The following is a 25906-nucleotide window of genomic DNA, read 5'->3' on the forward strand; positions in this document are numbered from 1 at the left end:
AATGGATATGTATTATGATTAAGCTGCTTGTCAGAAATGTTTGTATCTGTCCCAAGTTTCTAATGCATTTTTGCCTTTGTAGGACTATTTCTGTAAAGACACTGTAAGTGACCATTTCCACCCATTACTTACTTCTGGGGAAGCCTAAAAAACAGTCCCACTACCCAGAGTGAGGCGCCAAATTGACTTCTATAAATTTTCATGAACATTCAGAGGATTTTCAGACAAAACAAGTCTTTCCCACAGGCAATTATGCACCTTTGGGAATGCCGATGACAGCTCTGCACAGCTTTGAGCTTGAAGTTCACATCTATTCATTTTTAGATCAAAAGAATAAGAAATTTTCTCCCCAAAGCATAAAGAGGCTTAAAACAAAACTGAGGTGAAATATTAGAACACTGAGGTCATGATGATGCTGACTTAACGGAAACTGACACACACTTCCTTATCGTCCCATAAAAAGAAAAAGAAGTGATGAGAGTTAAAGGGCAATAGAAACATGTAAAAAAAAAAAAAATCAGCTGTTGTTTAATTATTTACGCCTAATTATAGCTTCAATAGGATCTAAAAATAATCATTGACATGACCTCTAAAACACCTATTCGGCTTTATAGGAACGAATTGGAAAAGGTCCTAACATACCAGTTGACTTAATACTGAAGATTTCCCCTCCACGCTCACATTTACCTCTCTCTCTCGCCACACATTGAGGAAGCATCAACGTTTAGTGCTAAACACTTGGCAGAGGATGGGTGGTCATGGTGTATACTCTTTGGAGGTAAATTAAGGTTTTAGTTAGAGCATAGTGAAGAATGCCCTCCAGACATTACTCTGCTCATGGACTATCTAAAACAAATCAGCCAAATTTCAAAATATTTTTAATTCCAAAAATAAATTTACTCCCTCACAATTTAAGAATTAAAAACTAAAAGAAGAAGAAATTTTCTCACACTATCGAACAAAGTGATCCTACATGAATGTCTGCTATACACCAGAAATTTGCTGGAGGTTGTGCTCTTGAAGTTGGTTGTCAGCTTAAGAGCTGAGGGGGGGAATTCTAGCAATAAAGGTGTGAATAATACATAAACTCAAAGGGAATGAAACTATCATGTTACTTGACAAATACCAGGCCCAAAGAAATAATTCTTCATTCAAGTTTAAAAACATCAGAAAGAAATGGGGAATAGGGGACCTTTAAAATAAAATTCCTCTGTGATATATACGAAAGAACTTAGCTATTACCCTAAAAATACATAGAGATGTCTACCTCTAAATAATATTTACCCAAGAAATAAAAGCTTATATTGTTTTTTTAATCTCAGTGAAATATAAGAAATCATGGACTCAGTGAAATGAGAGATATGACATACATGAAAACTGACCTGGCAGAGAAAAATTAAAATGCAAAGAAGACCTTAAGAAAGCACAATAAAATATGAAATAATTAAAATATGCACTGGAACATGTAAAGTACAGAATTAAGACTGCATACAACTTAATCAGTAACAACTTAGAGAAATTCCCCAAGAATTTGATAACTACAGTGAAAAAGAAAATTCAATATTTAAATAGTCACCACCAGTGAGAAAGGGAGCAGAAGTAATCATCAAAGATTTATTAGAAGGGAAAAATAGTAATGCCCTGAAGCAGAGGGGGAAAAAAAAGCATAGACATTGATAACTCAAAAGGCTTACCAAATTTCAGGCAAAATTTATATAAAATGGGTTAAATTAAATATAAAGTAAACAAAATTTTAAATTCCAATATAAGATTTTTTTTAATTCAGGCAGAAATAGATTACCTTTGAAGAATAAAAAAGAAAGTCAGGCCTGTCTCACTGAACCCAGAAAACCAGAACTATCTTCAGAATTTGGGGAGAAAAAAAATGTGGCGATTCAGACAAGATAACATGATGAAATGGCTTAACAAATATACTGTCCATCTATACATCTAATTGAAAAATTAAACACAAAAATTTCTTTACTATATTAAGAGAAAATAAAAAGAATGAGAAACTAGAAACATGAAAGGACTATCTCAAGCAATTTAAAATATGAAAACCTGAAAATATGATGTATTAGGGAATAGGCTGAGAAACTAAAACAAAAGACTTGCAAAATTCAATGGCTCACACAAGATTACAGTTTACTTCTCTCTCTTATAAGAGTCTAGACAGGAAAGGCCGTCCCTGGTAAGTAGGCAGACAGTCCATGAGGTCATGTGAGGACCCAAATCCCTTCTACCTTCTTGCTCTGCCATCCCCTAGAGTGTTGTCCTCACGAATAAGGTTAAAGATGGAAAGGACAGTCATATGTACAATCTAGGCCACAGAAATTGGGACATAGAGGGTGTGGAAAGCAAGTCATTTCCTTATATAAAATTAATCTGGAAATTGCACACATTACTTTGCTTACATCCAGTTGAGCAAAACTTAGTCACATGGCCTCACTTAGCTACAGGGAGATTAGAAACTAAAATCTCTAGCTGAATGGATATGTGACCAACTGAAACTCAGATTGTATGTGTGTGTACGGGAGGAAGTCTATTTAAAAAAAAAAAAGATGAGAATATCAAATACTGGGGTTCAATTTGTTAAGTCTTTGTTATTTATGTTTACAAAATTCAAAGCAAAAAGCAAAACTGAGTCTTGAAAGAGAAACAAGGTTGAAAACTATAACCAAATAACAAAAATAATAACATGTATAACTCCAGACTACATTAGGAAATCAAAAAAAAGGTAACGGAAAGGAAATTATGCTCAATTCTTTATTTTACATAGAATTCAAAAATTCTTATTCTTTAATTTAATTAGATAAGATTTAGTTTCAAGTTTCATTTTTAATTCAAGTAACTGTTTTTTAAAGTTCAAACAAGATTTTTATCTTTCAATCACCAGAAAAAAGAAAATGAAAATCAGAGACAAGAAATCTAACAACAAAGAAACATTCAAAATGAAAAAAGAAAGACAACAGAAATAAGATCACTGTAAAGATTTTGGACAAAAAATAACTGAACTCTCCTATTAAGCCAAAATCTAACAATAGTCAACTTCAAAATTCACACCTAACATTTGTACATTAAAATTCTAAGAACAAAAGGAAACAAAGATTTAATAAGCAAAATCAGACCAAAGGAAAGCAAATCGTAACACTAATTTCAAACAAAGTAAATAAGCAATTTAATTTCAATAAAGATAAAACAATCATTAACTTTTATATAGGAAATAGAAGATAATACTGATGGAAAAATGATTTTTGTTATAAGAATTAGAAAAAAACTCTCTTTTTTACAAAACAAAGACTGACCAAGTTCTCCTAAATTTTGAGTAGTACAATTAATAAGTTTATTTATTAGATAAATTAAACTTTACTTTAGAGGACATTTACCAAAAAAAAAAAAAAAAAAAAAAAATTACCATGTAGTAGTAGTTCATGAAAATAATCTCAATAAATGCCAAGAAACATACATTGTACAGCTAACATTCTCTGATTGCAAAGTGAAACTGATAATTGTCAACAAAAATACCCAAATCACTTGGAAATATCAAAAAATCTTGCTAAATAAATCTAGCATGAAAAGAAAAAAATTAAAAGTGCAGTCATAAAGTATTGTTAAATTAAATACTATGGTTATTAAGTAAAAATAGAAATAAATGAACTCATAATTTAACTCAAAAGTGGTTGAGAAAAAAATTTCTTAAGAAGGCAAGATGAGTAAAAGTGTTCACTCTATTCAATTATCTATCCTACAAATATTTGGTAAAGGTTTATTACATTCCAGACACTGTAGGCAAATATGTAAATAAGTGGACATATAAACAAGTCATTATGTAACAATGTTATTTAGAGATTAATGCTGTAAAGAAAAATAGAGTAGGATAAAAAGTTAGAGACAGAAATGGGGTAGAAAGAAGTTGTTATTTTAGATAAAACAGTCACAGAGTTTATCTGAAGACGTGACATTTAAACAGACTTGGAAGACAGAAGTGTGCAGGATAAACAAATGTCTGGTGGAAGAGTTTGATGAAAAAGTACAGAAATAGGTAAATTAGAAAACGGGGAGCTGATTCTTAGAAAAAGTAGTAGAGGCACCTCTGAAAAATATCGCCAAGAAAAGTAATATGATCCAACTGCATGCATTTAGATCTAAAGGATGCTATTAACAGAAATGGTATATCATAGATAACGTCCAAGTATGGCCCTACAATATTACCACGTGAATCCCTATTAGACAAGTATAGTGTCCCCCTACGTTGAATATGGGCTGGCTGGCTGTTGTAACCAATAGACTGTGGTGGAAGTGATTCTGTGTGATTTCCGAGGTTAGATCAGAAGAAACCTGTAGTTTCTGCCTTGGTCTTTTAGAACACTTATTTTGGTGGATGCCTAGCCACCACAGCAAAATGCCCAACAATTCTGAGACCCACATGATGTGAGGAAGCTCAGTCTGGCATTGTAGAGAGACTAAATGAAGACACACATAGATGGCAGGCCAGTCCCAAATTTCTCCAGCCTTCCTAGCTGAGGTGTCAGACATATGAGTGAAGAGGCCATCTTGTACATCCACCCCATTCAAACCTTCACATGATTTCAGTCTGAACACCATCTAACTGCAATCTCAAGAGACTCCCTAAGGAATAAGTGCCCAGATGAGTCCAGCTAACCCACAAAATTGTTAAGAGACAACAACAAATTGTTGCTTTAAGCCACTAAGCTTTAGGGTGGTTTGTTTCACAGCAATAGATGCCAGAATGGTTTAACAATGAGAAAGAAAGAGAAAGAATGTTATATCACTGATTTAAAATGCTAAGGAATAACACCAACATTGTAGTTTTTAAATATCATTACCCACCAAAAAAGAAGAGAGATTTTTGAAGAAATGGCTGATCCCATGGCTAGGGAAGGAAGGTACAAGATGAGTTTGAAACATCCTATCCAGAAAATAAGAAATTATCAAAGACTACCGCTAGGATTGTATCATAAAGATTCAAGAGCCAACTTGAAAGGGGTACCACTGTTCACAAATGAAATAAATTCAGCATCAGTAGGAATATTGACTGTAACAGTTTGAAACATGTTCAGATCCCCAGTGCTTTATAAAACAAAAGGAAAAGGAACTTACCGGTCACAACTTGAAGATGAAGAAACAAGTTATTATTCTGAAAACAAAGAAAGAAAATCAGAGTTACAAGAACAAAGCACCTACGGCAGTCTGTATAATGAAATGTAACTTCAGAATCTCCAGAGTTTAGCACAGCTCTCAATATGCAGTAGCAAATTAATAAATGTTTTTAAGATGAAGGCAAGATGGAATGATGTCAACAAGATGACAATAAGAAGCCCTACTCTCCTCGGACACAATGATTCAACAACAATTCACAGCCCAATTCTCTGAGACATCCAGAAACCAGCTTAGAAGCTTCTAGCAAGTGCAAAAACAGCCCTATTGAAGCCAGTAGGAAAGTCTGAGATTCCCTACCACTGTAAGCCCTCCCCCTGATAATGTGCCACACAATCAGGAGGAAACCCTCCATTCCCAGGATCAGCCTGGGGAGGGAATGAAAGGACAGGACAATATATCCTAAGTTCTGATATTTCTGGGCACTGCCTGAGGAACTAGTTTCTGCCTTGCCTGAATCTGAGCACTGACAGGAAAGGTCCACAGGTTGGGGGCTGCTGAGAACAAAGGCAGCAGTTTGGAAGAGCATGCACATGGTCATGTAACTCAGCCTTAAGCAAGTGGGTAAAAAATCCCAAATCCCAGTTTATCCCTGGGAAAGGAAAGAGTTAGACTGTGCATCCAATATTCCATCTTCTCTGGTTGCTGCCCAAGGGACTGGCTTCTGTCTTGCCTGTCACTGAGCACTGCCAGGACCCAGTTATATTCTAGATGCCTGAGAGGTAGAGAATAGAGGTAAAAGGCTTGGTGATAGTAGGAATGTATCTCAACACAATAAAGTCTATATATGACGAGCCCACAGTTAACATCATACTAAGTGGTGAAAGGTTGAAAGCTTTTTCTCTAAGATCAGGAACAAGATAAGGATGCTCACTCTCACCATTCCTATTCAACATAGTACTAGAAGTTCTAGTCAGAGCAATAAGGCAAGAAAAAGAAATAAAACATATTCAAATAAGAAAGGAAGAAACAAAATTGTCTCTGTTTACAGATGACAAGATCTTACATACAGAAAACCTTAAGATTCCACTGAAAGACTGTTAGAAATAATAAATTCAGTAAAGCTGCAGGATACAAAAATCAATATACAAAAATTAGTTGTGTTTCTATATACTAACAACAAACAGTATGAAAAGGGAATTAAGAAAACAATCCCATTTACAATAGTGTCAAAAAGAATGAAATAATTATAAACCTAACCAGGGAAATAAAAGATCTGTACACTGAAAACTACAAAACATTATTGGAAGATATTGAAGAAAACACAAATAAGTCCTGTATTAATGGATGTTAAGATTCAATATTTTTAAATGTCCATAATACCCAAAGCAATCTACAGATTCAATACAATGCCTATCAAAATCTCTGGTATTTTTCTGCAGAAATGGGAAAAAACAATCCTAAAATTCATATGGAATCACAAAGGACACCGAATAGCCAAAACAACCTTGAGAAAGGAGAATATAGGCATTTACGGTCAAATGATCTTCAACAAGTATGTCATATGGGGAGTTGCTATTCAACAGGTATAAAGGTTCAGTTATACAAGATGAGTAAGTTCTAAAGAGCTTGTGTACGACATTGTGCTTATAGTTAATATTACTCTCATTCTACATGTGAAAAATCTGTTAAGAGGGTAGATCTCATGTTATGTTCCTAATGTTCTTTTGCCGCAATTAAAAAAAAAGCATGAAGTGAAAAATAAAGAGATGATTAAGATAAAAAACTTCACAGACAAGCAAAAACTAAAAGAGTTTAGCAACACTAAACCCATGCTAAAAGAAATATTGACAGGTCTACTCTAAATAGAAAAGAAGCAGGATGCTACAAAAATGAGAAACTCATAACTGGAAAGGAGATAACTGCCATGAATTACAAAAAGAATAAACACAAAATTGTAAAAGAAGACATCTAAATCATTAAGAGTGGGAGAGGGAACCAAGGAAAGCCACTGTGGAAAACAGTATGGAGATTCCTCAAAAGACTAGGGATAGACTTACCATATGACCCAGGAATCCCACTCCTGGGCATATATCCAGAAGGAACCCTACTTTAAAATGACACCTGCACCCCAGTGTTCATAGCAGCACTATTTACAGTAGCCAAGACATGGAAACAGCCATGTCCATCAACAGATGACTGAGTAAAGAAGATGTGATATATTTATACAACGGAATACTATTCAGCCATAAAAACCGACAACATAACGCCGTCTGCAGCAACTTGGATGTTCCTGGAGAATGTTGTTCTAAGTGAAGTAAGCCAGAAGAGAAAGAAAAATACCATATGAGGTCGCTCATATGAGGAATCTAAAAAACAAAACAAAACAAAACATAAATACAAAACAGAAACAGACTCATAGACACAGAATACAAACTTGTGGTTGCCAAGGGGGTGGGGGGTGGGAAGGGACAGACTGGGATTTTAAAATGTAGACTAGATAAACAAGATTATACTGTACAGCACAGGGAAATATATACAAGATCTTTTGGTAGCTCATAGCGGAAAAAAAATGTGACAATGAATGTATATATGTTCGTGAATAACTGAAAAATTGTGCTCTACACTAGAATTTGACACAACATTGTAAAATGACTATCACTCAACAAAAAAATGTAAAAAAAAAAAAAGAGACATGATTTTAAAAGCTAAGAAAACATAAAGGTAAAGAGAGAGAGGAAGAGAGCCCTCCCCGCAGAAAAAGTAAACATTGGACACATGCTCCAACTCTTTCCCTCTCCAGGGAGAGGCCAGGAGTAGGGGATTTTCTCTGCACGGAGCTAGGGGGAGGAAATATTAAGAAAGAGTGTGTGCTAATCCAAATCATCACCTAATTCTCAGCTGCCCTGGAGCTGGCACCCTTTCCCGTCAGTGCTTAGCTTCAGGCAAAACAGAAACCAGTCCCACAGGCCGATCCCTGAAAAGTCTGAACAGTTGGATATATGCTTCATTCTTCTCTTTCCCTCACCAGAGAAAAGCCAAGAGTTGGGAGTTTTCTCCAGTCCAGCCTGGCAGAGTGGGTGCCACAAATTTTCCTACTAACTTTGATGTTGGCTGGTTTCACTGCTCCCCTGGAGTGCAGGTGCCTCTTAACTGATTCTCAATTTCTCACAAAGGAATTTGGTCCATTTATTGTTGAGTGGATGTCTCTGTTGGGAGGGTCTGGGGCTTCCTATTCTGCCATTTTGCTGACATCACCCTGCAACTTACTTTTTTTAATTGAAGTATAGTCAGTTATAATGTGTCAATTTCTGGTGTATAGCATAAAGTCCCAGTCATGCATATATACACATATGTTCGTTTTCATATAAAACTTACTTTTAATTACAAATCAAGGAAGGCTTACAGTCCCTGGAAACCTTTGAAAAGTATTTTTATATGGCTGTTTCCATTAGAATTTCTAAATAAAGAGAGAAGGAAAGTAGTTAGTATGGCTGCATAAGTTTCTATGACCTATGAAGAAAGTGAGGATTCTCAGTAAAATGAAATATTTTTGCTGTATTTTAATTTATATGCACTTTTTAATGTAGGTTAAGACTTCCTTAGACTGTGATTTTTTAGGGCAAAAAGGGACAATTAAATAAATGTTTTAACAAAGGTCAAGTTTTATATATATATACATAAAACTTTATATATGTGCATGTATTTGGATTATATATATATATACACACACATATATATATAAATACACCTATACATACTTATATACACACATACACACACATACCACTAAAAGCAGTAAAGCTAACTCTGTACCATTGAGAAAAGATAGTTAAAGTACAAGGAAAAACCAAAAGGAAAACATGATCCAATACATAAATATTGTCTTTCAGGAAAAAATAAAATATGTAAAGTGTTTAATACTGAATAAGATAAGATTATCTTTGATATATCAGGAAAACACTGATGTACACCACCCAGGTGACACCCAGTTATCAAATTTCAAGGGTTTGGGACTATTTGCTAACATCTAAGAAGGACCATAGCCTTTCTGTGTGGAATGACAGAAGTCAGGAATCATGTTTTATGTTTTATTTTTATATTGTATTTTGTTTTGTAATAACATAGACACGTATAGACAATATTAATGTAAAGTATCTTGGGTCCTGAGAAATATATATACTAGAATGCTTTTGTTAACAACTAAAAAAACCAAATCAGGGGTAGTATAAATTTTTTAAAGGGGACTTTAACATAAGACTATATGTAAGGGTATCTCAAAGACACAGATGCAGCTGGGCTCAGGACAAACAGAAACCAGGAGTTTAAATGCCTTCATGACTCTTTCTCCCTCCTTCACCACTGCTCATTCGTTAAAGTCAGCTCCAGCCTTCTTTCTATCTCTGCAGCCAGGCATTCTCTGCTTTTGGCGGAAAACATGGCCAATAAAAAATATTTAGTGTTGAAAATTCAAAAGACCCATCAGATCAAGACCAAAACTTAATAGCTTGGTTTCAGAGAGGTTCTGATTGGACCAGCATGGTGCATAGGTACGGCCAGGAGGCCAGTCCTGTTGTGTTAACATGGCTGTTGTCAAAACCCTGTAGGCTGAATTAGTGCATGGGGGTGGGGGGTATGAATGCTCCAAGATCAAACAGTGGGGCAAGCAATCCCATGAGGAAAAAAATATCTAATATTGAGACAGTTTGAAATGTTCCAAGCATGGAAATATGCCACGTGATTTGACAACCTCTGGATTTTGTTGCTGATATTTAAGTAAATGCTGTATTTATTTGTTGTTGGTGAAATAGAAAGAGAATAGAACCTATAGTAAATGTTTAGACTAACAGTCTGTTCTTTTTGTCAGCGTTCCTTGTAAAGTAAAATAATTAGTACAGGAGCAAGAAATTAAACTAGCAAATAAGTGCTAAATGGGACAATCATCCAGCACAGTGAACAGGAAAAAGATGTGACTGCTACTGTGGGAAAAACCACTGAAACAATCAGCCCACGCAAAAGAGCAATAAAGAAAAGAAAATGAGATACTGGGATATTCTTAGCTGAAGAAATAAATGCAAAAACAAAATGGGGCAGAGTGTTCTCCAGTAAGGTGTCGATTTGTTCCCATTTGGAGAATTGGGTGCAGAATGGATCTCCAGAATATAAAAAGCCACTAACTCAATAAAGTGTATATATTTTCCAGTCCAAGCACAAAAGTACTGTAATAACTTTGACAAACTTGGATAAAAAGAATTTAATATTTCTTAGTGACCTGGTATTTACCTTATAATAAATGAACAAATAAAGAGTTTTAACACTGGCATTATGTTTGTAAACAAGGAGGCATTGAAAATTCATTAAGTTAAGTGTTGCAACCAGCAATACTGTGCCCTGTAAAACGTAATATGTTGAAAGGATTACTGTGGAAGAGTAAATGGGAAAGAAATATCCTATGTGTCCACTTTAGTTAGGGGCTGTTATGGCAAACCAGTATCATTTATTTGAAAACTGATCCAATACTTCCTAGAAATAGCATTCACCAGTACAGCTCTAGTAGTCATGTAAGACATTCACTTGTGGAATGAAATTATTTTATTCCCTTATCCTTAATAATGTAATGTTACACTACTTGCCTTTGCTAAAAAAAAAAAAAAAAAAACCCAAATTCAAATATCTTTCTCAGCTTCAGACTCTAATAAGTCTTTTGTAACTTCAAGAACAGGAATCATTATCATTAATTTTAATTTTCTCATAATTCCTGATAAATTAATATGCATGCAGGAATGCTTAGTATGCTCATTCTAATATATGTGCAGTTAAACCATTATTTCCTATCCACACTTATACTCATTATCTAGGAGTCTAAATGAGACATTTACCAAGATGCATAAATTTCTATGCCACTTGCTCTATGAAACCAATCACTGCACTTAAAATGACATCACCATTTCAAAACCTTCAGCAGAACACATATATTTTTATTTTTCAAACATTTAAGACCAATGTCTGTTTTTGTTGAGGGTAAGTTATCTTAACAAACAAGATATTAGCCAGTATTCAGATATTCTCGTAATGTCATTGATGTTAAATTTGTCACAAGCAGATATTTGGGGACATAATATTTCCCAAGTCAGGTTTTGCAGAACTGTACTCTAACTGGACTTCTTATTGCAAGCCTTCTTTATTTGAGGCTCTTTGAAACAATACTGACTTTAATATTAGTAACTTGAAAATTACATGGAATCCCTACCTCTGCCATTCTGATGTGAAGAAAAAAATGTTTATTTCCTTTAGTTATATTTCACCTATGAGTCTTTATGTCAGTGTAGTGTACTTTTCACTGTTTCATTTACGATTTAAATAAAGCTCACTCTATGTGTGAGATTTTATTAAATTGTGTCATCTAATGATTTTACTTTTGTTCTGACCTGAGAGATGACTATATAATGACACAAACAATGTGTCTTGGTGATCATTGCTATTATGTATGTTCTACTTGCAAAAGATTCTAATTAAACTCAAGATGTAAATAAAATGTTAAGTACAATCATCAGGAAATGAAAACTAATTGTTAACTGTAGTATACTGGGTATATACCAGGGTACTTTGATCAAAAACATACTTATAAAGATAGCATTTTACATACCATTGAGCCTCTTGAAAAAATACTACTGGCTATAAGAAGAACACAAAAAAATAGTTTTTCCTTTTTTTTCATTAATGACACTACCAGGCAATACCCAGAGTACACACACATCAACATGCACATATTCAATAGCAATTAAACTGTTTCTCAAAATTTCCACTAAACTCAGGAATATGAAAGGCACTGGATTTCCAAATAGAAATCTGGGATGCTAGCAAAATGGTTCACAATGCTAAGAATGTGTTCACAATTAACAAGAAAAATCAAGTGTCTGAAAAACTTAACTTCCCAGGTACCTTTTTACAAGAAGTTACTGAAGGATATGTTACACTAAAATTAAGTAAATAAGGCAAAAGAAGACATGGAATCAGTACAAGGATCTAAAAGAGAAAAGAGATAAAAGGAATCTGTATGAACTTGTCAAAAGGAAGTCCCAATATGAGGGCCATGCAGAAAGTCTATGCCACACATCACCATGGAACAGAATATTGACGGTTCCAGAAAGAATGCTTTTAGCAAAAAATAAGTAAAAAATCATGGTGAGGTTGATAGCAGATTATCTCAGAAGTTTGACTGCTTAGAAAATTATATTCATAAATATTTTACAGAACTGTTAGGGAGTACAGTAAGACAGCTTTTAAGTTAAACAAAACCAAATAAATGGGAAAAAATAAGGCATTTATCAACTCCAAAGGGAAAAAGGTCTAACAACAAACTGTATTAATGTTATAATACTTGATTTCAGCAGTGAATACACACACACACAATCATAATGAAAACACCAAAAACGGATTTAACCAAAAATTGTGGTATTATATTGGGGACTAGGAAAGGATAAAGAGAGAAAAATCCTCTTCTACCAAGTCATGAAAAGACATGGATGAACTGTAAATACATATTGCTAAGTGAAAGAAGCCAACCTGAAAAAATAAATAATGGAAAATTGTATGAGTCTGGAAAGGGGAAGACTATAGAAATGATTTTTTGAAAATCAATTGTTGCCAGGTATTTGGAGATAGGGGAGATATGTTAAACACGTAAAGTACAGGAGATTTTTTTAGGGCATTGAAACTATGTTGTATGATATTGTAGTAGTGGATACATGATACTAGGCATTTATCAAAACCCATAGAAATTTAGAGCACAGACAGTGAGCCTTAATATGTTAAATTTTTAAAAAATTATTTAGAAGGTTGGGAGAATCTCACAGTGGAATGCAGAATGTGGCAAAGCAACTTAACTGCATTACAGATGCATGAAATCACCTCACTTAAGAGGTTAGGGGAAAAAAAGGTGTTGACCTAAGTAACTCTGGAAACTAATGGGTGTTATAAATGAAAGCCAAGATAAATCCACATAAGCACCGTACTCTAGTTGATAATGTCGTTTGCCACAGAAGTACGGATTAACAATTCTGATACCGCTGCACATGAATACAAAAATTAAGCAATTAAGTAAGGAGATGGCAGATGGTGCAAGCCAGATTTCTCACTGTTGAAGTGAGACGTTTCACATAAGCAAGGGGAGGTGGCTAGAAGGATCCACATGGTAATGAATCAGGGTTGGAGACATCACTATGAGCTCATGTTTATTTAGTGTAACACGACACAGATGGTTACATACAGAAATATTTATACTTCTAGACATTTTCAGATTTACATATTTCTATATAAAATTATAGGTATTTGTATGTATACATAATATACTTAGGTTAATATACACTCATATATTTCCTTACTTTGTCATTTGAGAGAGCCAAGAAGTAACATCAGTCCAGTTCCAATGAGCACCTCTAGTGCCAGATCTTAGTTGCTAATACTATTCTCCAATGAAGGGAACCAGGGCTCCCTAGAGGAATGGTCTTGTACAGGAAATATACAAAATAAACATGTAGTATTTTGTACTTCCAGAAAGTAAGAAACTTCTCAAATAAAAAAAAAAAAAACCCTCAGACAATGATTGATGGGTATGTAAAAGTGACACATTTTAAATTTTAAAATATTATATATTATATTACTATCATCTCATAATTTAAGTGTGAAGATGAACAAGTAATCAATTTTATAATAAATAATATCTTGATTTCTATGTCATGCTAGCTTCTAAGTTTTGTCAAGGACTTTACTGGCATTATTTATTAACTTAACTGAAAGCCTTTAAGGGAGACAGAAATGCTATTAGAGCCGAAATCAAGATATTGATGGAAAAAGTGACTCAGCTTTATGGAACACAGGACTAATAGCCGAATCTTACAATTGTCGATTGTCTGACATTGTAATGATATTTGAAATTAATAGTCATTACATTTTAATTTCACTCCCATCAAACTTTGTGTTCTTAAAAAAAGTAGAGAGGCACTCTCCTACTCGATGTAAAATAGTATTCAAATTTATGCAAATTTAGAACAATTGGTTAAGATCCCTTTACTTAAAAAAAGAAAGGAAGGATCTTGGATATATTCCATAGTGTTTTAAAAGAAAAACAAAAGCTAATTCTTTAACAAATAGTGAAAAGGGATGTGCACTACAATGTCTTGATTTCTAATTATCAGAAATTATACAGGCTGGACCAATTTCACCAACAGATTTAAGGACTAGAAATGGGAAAATAGGAAAATCTTTCTACTGAAGATCTCTCCTTAGCTCCCTGATACAAAATACAATAGAGGATTGCATTATCTGGTGAACTGAGGAATCTTAAATAGCTAATTGGGACCATTAGACATTTCCACAATTATTTAGGTAATTAAGACAAAAAATATTTTTGCCCAAATAATCAGAATAAGTGTAGCCATAACTCTCATTAAGATGTTTCATAGCTATACAAATCATAAAATATCCTACTCATTTTGTCTGCCTAGCACAAAATTTAGTTAAGATTATTTAAGCCTCTTCCTTTCTAACCCCTAATCCTTCATTTCTTTTCATGCCTCCTTCTACCTCACAGCTTTCTCTTTATTTTATTTGACACCAAGCTACCCAACAAGCTGGGCTTCAGAACTCTTCCAACGCTGGATGCTGCTGGAGTTCAGCATGTTTTAAAATGACTCTCCTCCCTATTGGTATTTCTACAAGGGACACACCACCACACACAGCTACAGAAACCTAATATTAAAAGACTACAACTACCTACTCAGCTCTGGAAACACTCCTGGGCCAAACTCTAACTCAGTCACATTGTTGTATACCTCATCTGTCGCCTTTCATGACTACCTAATTCTCCAAGCTTGATATCATGACACATTGTTCTGTAGTCCAGGAGTCACAGATTGAGACCTCTATGGGAGCATTGGGCAAGGAGTGCTCCTCTCTTGTTCCCTGGCTTGCTTCTCAGCTAAATCTCCTTTAGACTGGAAAACCAGGACTCTGGTCCCACTACTGTCTCGGATCTCTTCCTCCTTAGAATTTCACTTGCTTTGCCTCCATCACACCACAGCTGAGCTGATAAAATTCCCCGTGCTGAGTTACTGATCCAAATGAGATATATCCACAAGTCAGTTGGGAAGAAAACTGGTGACAAATCTTTGAAGCCCATTCAGCAATAGTTTTCAAAATTTTTAGTTTATAGTACTTTAAAATCAGAAGTTTTGGCAGTTCAGTGCTTGAAAAATATTAAAAAACCCACTAATCAACTTTTAACATCTCAGCAATAACGTAATCATTCCTATAGCTGGCATCTCTACTCCTTAGGATTTCCTTCCTGGTAACAGGCAGGTAAACATTCTGGCCAAACACACCAGCAGGAGAGATGGCAGACACCATACCCAGGATACTCTTAACAGACTCAGTCCATCTCTCATTTACTGCCTGAAGTCTTTCTTCCCCCAAAGAACTCACTCTTTGTCCTCCATTTAAAATCCTCCCAAACTCCCCAGGAATCTCTTCTCCTTCAGCATGAAGCTCTGAAGACCATATGCTGCTTTGCGTTTAACTACATCTTTCTTTACTTGCATGTTGCTTTATTTATTACAGTTTAATGAATGGAGTGGAGAGGGGGGCTTCCCACAACCAGGTGAAGCAGCAGTGATGTCAGCACAGTTGAGTTTTGGAAAGTTTACTTTGCTCCACTTGGAAGAATCCCCAGTGGTTTTTGACTCACTTAATTTTTATGATCACAAGAATGTAAACTCTAAAGTTCTTCCCCGTTGTTTTCTGTGTCTTCATATACTTTATTGACCAAGACATGGTCTCTTAAATCCACTAATACGATGCCATCGATTCTATTGTATTTCCATTATATGCTGATTATTTCTAAGCATAAGTAACAATAAACCTCTGGATAAATACACTTTATATGTGTATTACTGTCATAATAGATTTCCTTTCTAATTATAACTGTCATATAATGTTACATGGATCTTTAATCATCTTCAGTGAATTATCAGACAATTCATGTTGTCATTTGAGGGGTCTATTTTTTGTCCTGACCACACTTTCTTAGATAATCAAGAGGCAAATTTCTCACACATCACAGTAAACTCACAATCTTTACCAGGCATTATTTGGTCTTAAAATATGCTTCTAAATTCTTAATTGCATAGTAACTTTTAACCCATTCTGTATGGTGTCAAACAACGCATCAGTCAACTTTCCATCTGACATATAACCTCACAGTAACTGTTAACAAAAAAAATTTTTTGCATATTGATGACAAATTAAAGCATTTCATTGTCACCTATTAAAAACAACTGAATTAGAGTTTATTAATGAGGTATTAACAAAAGCTTATAGAATTTATTTATAGTAAAGTACTAACAAGTAATGCCCTTCTCCTTTTAGCCAACCATTCTCACCACTCTAGGAGTGTTTAGCTGTTACTTCAAATATATGTAGGTTAAGTTCAGATACACATTTTTGAGCAGGGCTGCTTCTAAATGAAATCACTTCTTCTGAATGAATATATAAAAATTACTGATGTATCTGATTCCAAAGTAATACCACAGGATTCTTCCTTTAGAGCCTCCATCCATAATTTTATCACCATTCTTCTACAGTGAGAACTCTGATTCCTAGCAACATCAACGTGCTGGCTATCCCACTGGCCTGCTGCATAGTCCTGGAATGGGACAGTTTAGCTGCTCCAAGGTAGTTCAGGATACATGTCACAATCTTACAACACATGAATGAAGAAGTATCAGGTTTGGGTCTGGACCCAACTCTAAGTCCACTGTATCCAGTTCTCGAGGTAATAATATTGCCCTGGGTACTGTCGAGGTATCCTAGGCCACAATCCTATTTGTCTCAGTCCGAATGAACATCTAAGACGAGGATCAGCAAATAGGCTTAATTTTGCATGTGAACTCATTGATGGCTGCCTGGAGCAAATTCTTTGGAACATTTCTCAGGCCACAGATAGACTCACAGGAACAGTACCAAGAGAGATTATGTCTATGCATGGATTCAGAAAGGGGGAAATAACAACTTAAATATCCCATACTTACTGATCCTGATCTAAGGACTTCGGGGAAAAAACAGTTGAAATACCTAGCTCAGAAGTTCAAGTAAAATCTAACCTGGGATAAGAATAGTTTGTCTCTAGTAATCTGCACTCTCTCTCCCTACAGAGGAATTTTCCAATCTCTGTCTATGTTTCCGTTTATGTGTATCTCCCTCTCTTCATTTATTTCCTAATTCCTTTTGCTTTATCATAAAATAGAATTATAAATTTATTTAATAAAACAATTCTTTCTTTCTCCTAAAAATTTCATATTAATTTTTATATAGTATCTTCTCCCAACCACAACAAAAGTTTCCAATTGATTTTTAAATTGTGTTTTTACTTTTATGTGACAGATGTTATTATTTTTAGTAGATCAATTCACCTTTAGGAGAAAAAGCATCCCATTTCCTTTTGAAGGATCATAGATTAGAGGTCACCTGATCCACATAGACAAGTGTGCACAGGCCAGACTCTCCCTGGGGTTTGTCAGCCCAGCAACCACTGCCTCGTCTCCTTCACCTCAACTCACCTCCAATTCTGATCATAGCTTCTTGATTTTTCTTTAGAAATCACAGATTACTATCTTCAGTCCATATAGTTAGGGGAAAAGGTAGGAATGGCCCCATCCCCAACATCCAGAAGTACTGCATGTCACAGGTCTGGCCAATCCCAGTGGTCACAAAGGTTGGTTCAAGGAAGGGCAAATGAACCAACTTGGTCCAACTGAGATCAAACCTGGGAATTTTGTGAAAATTACTGGGATGTAAAAAACTCTTTCTACTGAAGTCACTAAATTTAAAGGATGTAAGCCTGGCGCTGTGGGGTGGAGGAGACTATTAAAACAGAACCTGTGCAGAAAAGGTAGACTAGAGGTTACCGAGGGCTGTGGAGGAGGGGAGAAGTGTTATTTAATGCACACAGTTTTGTTTGAGATGATGAAAAGTTCTGGAAATAGATAATGGTGATGGTTGCACAACACGGTGAATATACTTAATGCCACTGAGTTGTAAACTTAAAAATCATTAAAATAGTAAATTTTATGTTACGTATATTTTACCAGAATTTTAAAAAGCCATTAAAAATGTCCGATATAAATCAACTCGTATAATCTCATAAAAATGCTCTGATACGTGTAGTATTATTCCCAAATAACAGATTTAACATTTAACAGGTTAAGTGACTTGCTCCAGGTCACACAGATGGTCAGCAGTAGCTCTAGGTGCCAAAGGATCAACCTGGTACAATTTCCAACTTCCTACATTCATACTTTGAAAAATAAAATAGAAATAAATAACCTACATAGAATAAAAATTTAAAACCGTTAAAAACAAATACAAACAAACAAACAAAAACAGAGCCTACCCGTGAGTGAAGCATTACTAAGGAAAGTAAAGACAAATCAGAGAAAGATCTAGTCCTGATGAGGCCAAGAGAGTTTCTGGATCAAACTCCGACTGAGCCGGTGTTACTCAGAATTTTCAGGGTTATGAGCAAATAAGTTCCCATTTTTCCCTAATAACTTTGAGTTTGGCTTTTGCCAAAATCAACTAAAAGACCTTTGACTAGTAGAGAAATTTAACAATTTACAGAATGCTATGGCCCCCAAAATTCAGAAAACGCTGGGAAAAGGGCTGGCCTGATGAGGCTGTTCCCCACAAGAGGAACTACAGTAGGAGACTGAAGTCCTTTCCCTTTGGGATGAGGACTTTCAGAGACCAGAGAGTATTTAGCATGAGGCTAGCAAGAGATTACAGGCTGTATCCTTACCTCTAAAACCTAAAACCTTTGGTAATGATACTGAATTCATAAAACATTGCTCTGGATTTTTCCAAAGAACTGTGAAGAATTTGGCTCCATCTTTAAATCGACGTTTAAAAGAAAAAGAGGAACTAGTATAAACTCAAGAGCAGAGAAGCAGAGAGAGGCAAGAAGAAAGCTGGCCAAAGCACACAAACTTCCAGTTATAAGGTGAATAAATGCTGGGGATAATGGCTAGCATGGCGATTGCAGCTAATAATGCACTCTTATGTCTTGAAATTTGCTAAGACTATGTCTTAAATGTTCTTAGTACTATAAAAAATGTTAACTATGTGAGGTGTTGGATGTGTTAATTTGATTGTGGTAATCATTTCACAATGTATACATGTATTAAATCATCACGTTGTACACCTTTAAATAATCACAAACGACCTAAATTTTTTTAAAAAATAAGTCACAGAAATTCACAGAAATCAGAAAAGGAGTCTCACAAACTCAAAAACTGGGGTCTCAGGACATGTTCAGCCAGATCTCTAAAGGGTGGGAGACTCAAGACAACATCTGTATTAGAGGATTTTGTGAGAAACATTCACTATCATGACTACCCAGTCTGGACTCAAAATCCCCACACTTAGTGGCTTGATTCAGATCCAGACTTGCTCTTTCTAGCCTTTCATGGGACATCAATATGCCAGAATTCAACATTTTACTTGCTGATAGTGAGTTGTGGACAGAGATTAGGCTTGGATTAAAACAGAAAGTGAAAGGATGGTGTAAAGAAGAAAGTTCTTCCCAATCTTCAACACCTTTCAGAACAAGGTCCTTGAAATCTACCCACACTTTACTGGATGTTTGCTTAAAGGAGAAGTGAATCCAAAACCCAAAAACTTCACTCAGTTTTAGACAGAATTTACTTGGCAATTTTCCTGCAAGCATGCGGAAAAAGCCAACCAACTAACATTAGTGAGGTGAAAATAAAACAATCCTAGTATTTGATGACATCCCTGAGTAACTGAACTCAGATAACTGCCTCTGGATTTCTTATTATATTGACCAAAACAAACCCATACTTTAGTGGCTCTTGTCCAGATTTTTCATTTCCAGCAATCAAAAGAAATCCTAAATAATACACAAGGAAAAGATAAAAAATTGAAAAGTGAAACAAAGATTTTTTTAGTTTAGAAAATCTTCTTGGAGAAAAGAACTACATGTAAATATTGTGAATTAGGTCCCAGTAAGAAGACAACTGTGCTGTGTATCATGATCAAGGTACCAAGAGAAATCAAAGGCAAAAGGAATTCTAAAGTCAATGAACATCCCACTCAGTGAAATGCCATTTTTACAAGAGTACTTGACCTTCATGAGGCAGGCTTTTGAAAGTTTTTAAGAGTTTGTAAACCACTCAGATAAATTCCTTTTCAAAGGAAACTGTCCTTGTATTGGAAGAGCTCATTCATGAGAGAGACTAGAAAGAGCACTTCAGTGCAGAATGGAAAAGCCACAGGTATGTCTTTGGATGGCCTAGAGATTATAGCAGCAAAGTTTTTAAATGGCAAGAAGAAAATGATACAAAATACCCATGTTAAATATCTGATAGTGAAATCCCCTTAGAATTTTAAAAAGAAAGATGGAAAGAATATGCTTTTATAGGACCTAAAGATTTCTCACTCACTTGAGAATGACTCAGATTCCTCCTTTATTAAAAAAATTCTCCAGAAATTCTCCAACCAGGAAGCAAAAAAGTACAATGTAATAATTAAATAGATTTTTAGAGAGTGTAAGCAAAAACCTTTGGCAAAGTACTCCTAATCAGTACCATTACACGCTCCAACAAGATGGGCATTTACCCTCAGTAGACCTCAGTGTACTCATCTGTAAAAGGGGAAAAGGAGTTTGAACTAGATAATATCTAAGATCCACTATAATCCTAAAACTCTAAAATAATATATACTCTTATTACGTAAGTAAAATACATTCATTAGAGAAAACTTATAAATACAGATTAGCAAAAAACAAGATAATATGGTTTTTCCAAAACCAAGGATGTCTTATTTGACTGTTTCTTTTAGAAACAATGGGACAGAGGTTTGAGGATACCAAGAAACAGAGATGGATAAGAGATTTATTCATCTATTTTGTGCCCAAGGCCATGTTAGGTATGGGTCAGATTTACCTAGACTGCTTCTCAACCAGCTACTGGTGAGAATTTTTCTTTCAAATAGGCACACTGTCTGGACCCTTCTCAGGACAAATATTTGGTGGGGGGAGGAGTTTCTTGTAGTCAAGCTTCATGGGCAGAAACTGGAAGAATAGTATTCTTAACCAATGACAAGTTCTTTTCTTGGCTCCATTAAGGCACTGAGAGGCAGTTTTTTTGTTCCCTAATAAAATCTTTAAAAGAACTATAAACCATAATTCCAGAAGAGAGAACATAAATACAGATCTCCGGACACTGTATGTTTCCTTACATAGCTGTGGCATTGAGCTTAAGAAAGCTAATGTCAATTTACTGGTCCCATTTTTTTCACAGAAGAAAGGTTTGTACATGTCCAATGTCAAAAATCTCCTCAGACCATAGCCATCATAGTATGAGGGTCTTCTGAGACAGTTGTACTAAAACAGATTTTTTTGTCACTTAACCTATAACCATCTTTCTGTGTTGTTAAAAACATTTCTATGTTATTATTTTTATTAAGGAGAATTAACTTTCTTTTGTCTTCTAATTACAAAAATAATACATCCTCCATGATTTATTAACTATTTTATCTTGGGCAATATTTAAAATCAAAGTTTCAATATCCTTATCAACAAAATAAGAATAATATAATTCCTATCTTTTGTTGCAAAAACTAAAAGAAAAAAATTAATATATAAGTTATTTATCACAATGCCAGACACATACTACTGTTATTGTATCAGTGCTTTTTAAAACTGAAATAGTAGAAAATATTATTTTTAAAATGTGAAAATAATCTACTATTCTACCACCCATGTTAACTCCTTTTGACATTTTCTTTCAATCTTATTAGACTTGTCTCTAGGCATACATGAACATAATTGCTTATAGATGCAAATTCACGCATTATTTTTGGGTTTAACAACTGAATTCCCCAGTGCTTCACAGAGTGTTAAATAAATAACTGCATAATGTTAAAAGCAGTAAGGAATCAATTAGTAAAAAAAACATAATTTCATGAAAAGTCTCTTGTATTTAGCCCTGACCAATGGAGCATTTATTTCATATAATGATTGACAAATAAAAAGTCAGTGTAAGAAATAATTTTAATATTCTTTCATAGCATGTTATAACATGATTTAACTCTTAATTTTAAAAATATATGTGTGGGCTTATATTAATTACAATGGCTTGCCAGCAAGTAACAAAAATTGTAATTCCAATTAGGTTTAACAATGAGGACATTTATATCTTCACATAACTAGAAATCCAGAGACAGAGTATTCTTCAAGTTTGGCTTAATGCAGTATATTGGGCTCAATTTCTTTGGGCCTTGACCTCCTCCAGGTTTTGGATTCATTTCCATGCTAGTAACAAGATGCAGAGGTTCCTTGTACCATGTTCACACATGAGAATGGCACAAGGGAAAATAATGGCTGACTTCCAAAAGTTCTCTGGAAGTTCAGCGATAATGAGGTAATTAGTATCAGATTTATCCTCCTGCAGTCAGTAACAATAAAACTGGAAAAATATACGCAGTAAAAGTTTTTAAACATTAAACAGAAGAAAGCGTGGGACTGTGATCCTAGACTCAAAGAAAACATATAAGTTAGGTTCTACTTTCACCCTGGCTTTTGTTGTAGGCACACTTGCAAACTGCCTCACAGAGAAGTAGAGCTTAAATCAGCTTTCCTGGGTATAGAATATAAACATTAGAGTTAGAGTTTGCTGAGATAATAGTTATTTGCTAGATGGGGTGCCAGAGAGGAGGGAGCTTTGCAGAGAGGGAAACACATAAATCTACGCAGAAGTTCTCTTGAGTTTTTGTCTAGATCCTTAGCTGTGTATCTGCAAGGATCAATTGCTAGGAGTCTGTAAGCTGAATGGAAAATCCAGAGATCATACAATGCTGGCACTCTGACCTCCCATGTATCTTATATAATTCTCTAAGTATTCAACATCCTTTTAAGCATTTCCCAATGTGACCTCAGAACTTAGGAGTGGAGCATATCTAACCATAATGTAGGGGCTATTATAGACCTTGCAGACAAAACTGAAAACAATGCCTCAGAAGAATCAAACTGAATCATCACCAAATTAACTTCCTACCAAAACAGTTATCAACACTTTATAGAGAAAGGTAAGATAATTTAGACTCTTAACATGACATCAACACTGTCCAGCATACAATAAAAAAATTACTAGATGTATAAAGGCAAAGGAAAATCTGACTTTTAACCAGGAGGGGAAGAAAACAGTCCATAGAAATAGAAAAGTTCCAGATATGACAAAGATGTTGAAATTAACAGGAAAAAAATTTTAAATATCTATAATAATCCCACTACATCACATTTTGAATGCTTGCCACTTTGTCTATTTTAGAGTAAAGAAGAAGTTCACATCCCAAATCCCCAAATTTGAAAACAAGTGTTGTAATTTAGGGGCATCACTGTCAATCACCCAAGGTATAAAAGAAGGAGGCAGGTCTCAAAAAAGGAGAAATAGGAACCCAATCATATCCACAAATCTTGACTATGGTTGAACCCCTTTTGTCTGCTTTATACTAATAGGGTGATGTTGGAGGCCATGGGTTGAGGATAGAAGGGGGGTCGGTGTTGGCAGGCATTATCATTTAAGAGAGAACTTGAGGGAATATGATGATGCATGCAAGCACCTTCCCTTTGCTGCAGAAGTAGCAAGAGGACAGAAGCTTGTCTTCAATCTTCCAAATCACATGAAGTTGCTTCTCCTTAACAGAATCTAACCCAGAATCTTTCTGGTCTTGAGTCTAAGAAATTTAGTTTCCAGACTTCCAATTTCTATAATACAGGGAATATCCTAGAAGAAAGGGAATGGAACTGAGTTTCCAACAGGCCATGAGAAACATCTCTCATCATACCTGTTGGGCAATGCTTATAACAATGCCTTACATCTTCAAAACATTTTCACACACACTTTCTTACTTGAGCTTGACAGTAACATGTGCTGATATGGCTGATAATATTATCCTCATTTTACAATGGAAATAATTGACAGTAAGAGTGGTAGTGGATTTTCTTTTCTTTATTCATTCTACAACATGCTAGTTAGTGGAAAGACATTGTTGTATTCCAGCAGATAGATTTTAACCAAGGAAATTATTTGTCTCTAAGATAGAAATTTAAGTTCCACACCAAATCGTGTCTAATAGTAAAGGTTGCTAAGTATGGTCCTCAACTGAACTTTCAGATTCATTTCCTTAAATTTTCCTATATTTATATTATCTTTAAATGTAATAATTAATATGAATATTTCTGACACTATACTAATGAAGAATAATTATGTATTCTTCTCTACAAGAAGAGTGTAAAGTTATACAATCTAACCACCTTCTAGTAACCATCATTTGCAAGATCAACTTGGGCAGAATGAAGAAATTTCTTGAACTTTCAATCAACAAACATAAAAACTTTAAACAGCATTGGGAAAAGTCACAATTACCATTAAGATACACTCAAAAAATGTTCTCTGTTTATTTTTGGACATTGAGAAAACAATGAGAATCAGTACAACCTACAAATCACACACCTGTGGAGTTTCACGGTGATCTATAAGGTCCATACGTTCTCTCACCAACAACTGCAACAAAATAAATTTCAAATTCATCTTTTAATAATTTGACTCTAATTTAATATTTAATAATTTAATAATTTCTATTTACCAATATACTAATACATTCGAACCATAGCTTTTCTAAATTTTCTAGCAGAAAACAACTAACACATAGATATTTCCACGTGATTATCATATCAATGCCACTGTAATAAAAAATCCTTAGATTTTAATAAAATAGGTAGCAATAAAGATAATACTACTGATAGATTACTTCTGGTAACAAGTTAGCAACTAATCAGTCAATGGAAATTACTGTAGGAGTAAAAACTGTCATGAAAATTCTGTTAAAAAGAGGAAGCAATGTATCCGACTAGCTCATTGATTTAAAAAAAGAACGTTTTTTGTCATATGACACATAACTAAAAGTGACTATAATCATATTTCTGCTCCTCCTCCTTGTCCTCCTTCACTCAATCCTCCTCTTCTTCCTCCATCTTCTCCTCCAGTTCCCCTCCTCCATTTTTTATCTTCTTCCTCCTTTTGTTCTTCTCCTCTATCTCCCTCCCTCCTCCTCTTCTCAGATCCTAAGATTTCCTACCAAATAAAATTGACTATGCAGTAGAATGACTTTCATAACCAGAAAGCTTTTCAGCAGAACAATAATATAGAAATAATTACTTTAAGTGCTGTACTTCTTAAAAAATATGTTCTTAAAAACTTGTTTTTTAAAAAAAATGGATGGAGTGTCTCGCATGCATCAAACACTGTCCTAGATATTTGAAAAACATGACTTCATTCTGCCAAATTGCACATGATGTAGTTGGCTAAATCAAGACTCAAACCCAGGTCAGTCCAAAGCAGAGCATGTTGGTTCCACCGGTTTCTCCTCATGAAGACTTGCTACCCCCTGGTCTAATGTTCTGATTGCCTTTGAACTAATTCTTGTTCAAGCTAATTAGAGACAAGCTCAGTTTGCCTTCAGGTCTCCTTATCAGCTAGAAATATCTATTTGCTTCTTTTGACAGTATTACACCCTCATTATTTACGACCTCTCTTCCCAGAGCCAAGAGCTGAAAATTACTGCCGTGTAGGCACCTCTTCACCCCACTTATGAATCTTTCTACTTAATTGGGAAAATGTTTCTATGCTACTCTAAAAGGAAAGAGAACTCTCCT

At 34.8% G+C, this 25906-nt stretch overlaps 1 long non-coding RNA gene across 1 annotated transcript in view; it reads right to left on the reverse strand.

Annotated features, from left to right (window-relative positions):
- The window catches only part of LOC106729929, a 172061-nt gene that overhangs the window by 90534 nt on the left and 55621 nt on the right, over positions 1–25906 (reverse strand). Inside the window, exons 3-4 of the long non-coding RNA XR_001366352.2 lie at positions 8497–8578; positions 5122–5158 (exon numbers count right to left, since the gene is read on the reverse strand). This is a non-coding gene — a long non-coding RNA (uncharacterized LOC106729929). The remainder of the gene's footprint in view (positions 1–5121; positions 5159–8496; positions 8579–25906) is intronic.

The sequence above is a fragment of the Camelus ferus genome, chromosome 2 (assembly GCF_009834535.1).
Source record: "Camelus ferus isolate YT-003-E chromosome 2, BCGSAC_Cfer_1.0, whole genome shotgun sequence".
NCBI classification, from domain to species: Eukaryota; Metazoa; Chordata; class Mammalia; order Artiodactyla; family Camelidae; genus Camelus; species Camelus ferus.